The following is a 2452-nucleotide window of genomic DNA, read 5'->3' as shown; positions in this document are numbered from 1 at the left end:
TGGTTTTGTAACCTTTCCTGTGGTTAATTTCTAATTTTATAACATTGTGGTCTGAAAAGATATTTTTCATGATTTCAATTTTTTTTAAATACATAGTTAGTATTTCACACAGCATAAAATTTGACAAATCAAGTTTACATGTCTTAGCTGACCATGTGTGAAAATGGAAAGCAGATATTAAAACTGATTATTAGGTTCAATATTTAAAACCACTTTGTAATTGGGGGAATATCTAAATTCTTAATCAAAAAACACAAATTAAGTGAAAGCTTTAAACTGGTACACACTGTTCACACCTATATTTCAAGTTTGGAAATGTGTATTTGCAAGCAGCAATACAAAACTATTCATGAAGAATGCATAATCTCTGAAAATTATGAAAACATCCCTGCTACCAATACATTTCTAAATACAAAAACTGACTACCATATTTGTTACTTCTTTGTAGCACGAGAAGTTCATTTTCAAAACAGATAAAATTCAGTCTTTAGGTGTGAATGGTATGAATGACAGTCTTTTTTAAAAATTTCGTAGTTGTTTGGGATCCTTAAGCATGCAAAGCCTCAAAGAGGAGGGTCCGCGAAGGAACCAGGGTTGTCTTATGGCATCTCCAGTTAAGCCAGAGCTGGGAATGCCTCTGGGTCATCTACATCAGGAGCAGAAGCACTTGACTTATCAGTCCTGCTGCCACGATTGGGACGCCCACCACGTCCTGGGCTGCCAAGGTCTCCAAAATTCATCTCCAGCTGAGACGTTATAACATTTGCTGGCTTCTGGAAATGATGGTCCTTAACTGAGTCTTCAGCATGAGCCTCTTTACTCTTTGACTTATGAAGAACAAATCCTTTCTTCCATTGTCCATCAGCACCTTCATTTGGTTTTTGGATATTAAATTCTACTTTAGCCCAGTCTTTATTCTGAATAGCCTTCCACTCATCCAATGTCATTTCTTTTGGACCCTCTTCCTTTATCTCTTCAACTTCATTCTCCTTATTCTCAGTGTCTGCCACTGGATGTTCTTCACCTTCAGGTGTTTCCTCAGTCACATTTGATTGATCCAAGTCAGTTAATTCATCTTTGACAGTTCCCCACTTTTGAGATCCGCTACCTCCACATTTGTCATCGTGCTTCAGACCAGATCTATCACTTCCACTATGCCTATCAAATTCACATTTGCCACGAGAATCAAATCCATCTCCTCGGCCCATTCCACGTCCACGGCCTCCTCGACCTCTTCCTAGACCACCACGACCTCTAAGAGGCCGGTCAATAATTGGTCTATCAACTGAAAGTTCTCCTTCTTCACCCTTTTCTTCAAGTGTTTTTTCAAATCGTCTTTCCCGGGGTGGTCGCCTTTCTGGTCTTCTATCAATTATTTTCCCTTCTCCCTGAAGTTGTTGATCAGGTCTTCTTCCAACCCGTCTGATTCCTTCTTTTTTAAGCGCCACGAGTGACTGCGTCTCCTCCTTCTTGTCAATCACGCCAGCATTGGGGGGCAGCGGATTCTTGTGGTCCTTCTGGGACTCTACGCAGCTGATTGCCTGCTGCGTTAGAGTTGGTCTGGGCTGCGGCCTGAGCTGCGCTTTTGGCCCCCGGGGGCCTTCAACGCCGGCCCCACCGGCTTCTTTTTTCTTGTTCTCTGCCGCCTTCAACACCTCGAAAGGATCCGATTCGTCGTCGAATAACTGGTCGAATCAGTTGGTGACCACGCAGCCAAAGCCTTCCTGTAAGTGCCCAGGCATGATGGTGGCTCGGCGGTGCGTTCCTCCACGGATTGCAGCAGGCCGCGCCAAGCCAAAAGCGCCTGCTTCACCTCTTCCCACAAGATGATTTCAATTTTTATTTAAAAAAAAAAATCGCTGAGGTTTGTTCTGTGTCCTGACAGAAGATCAGTTCTGGAGAATGTACTATCAGCACTTGAGAAAAAAGTGAATTGAGTTTTAGTTTGGTGAAGTATCCTGAATACATCCACAAGTTTAAGTTGGCTGACTCAAGAAGAAAAAGAATGCCGGAACACTTAAATGTATTCATGAAGAATCTAACCTATATAAAGACCAAAGAGCAGTCATCACAAGAGGATACTCTATGGTATAAAATCAGAAGTGTGTGTCATGGCTGTACCTTCTCACCATGTGTTCAATCTATATGACTAGGGAGAATAGAAGGAGAATTGATGCCTTTGAGCTGTGGTGCTGGTGAAGAGTATTGAATGTACCATAGACTGCTAAGAAAACAAACAGGTTCATCCTGGAAAGGGTTAAACCGGGCTGCTCCTTGGAGGCAAGGATTCTGCGGCTTCATCTGACATACTTTGGACATGTTGCAAGGAGGGACCAGTTCTTGGAGAGGGACATCATGCTTGGGAGGGTGGAGGGACAGCACAGGAGGGGAAGACCCTCTATGAGGTGGATTGATTCAGTGACTGGGGTAATTGGGGTGAGCATATCAGAGA

General features: G+C 43.0%; 1 pseudogene; it reads right to left on the bottom strand.

The window, feature by feature from the left end:
• Positions 1-614: 614 nt before the first annotated feature.
• On the bottom strand, positions 615-1742 carry LOC102870811 (annotated as a pseudogene).
• Positions 1743-2452: the final 710 nt, after the last annotated feature.

The sequence above is a fragment of the Elephantulus edwardii genome, unplaced genomic scaffold (genome assembly GCF_000299155.1).
Source record: "Elephantulus edwardii isolate Elephantulus edwardi_28Jun2011 unplaced genomic scaffold, EleEdw1.0 scaffold00079, whole genome shotgun sequence".
NCBI classification, from domain to species: domain Eukaryota; kingdom Metazoa; phylum Chordata; class Mammalia; order Macroscelidea; family Macroscelididae; genus Elephantulus; species Elephantulus edwardii.
Note: the sequence above shows the minus strand (reverse complement) of the source record. Positions and strands in the feature narration are given on the sequence as shown.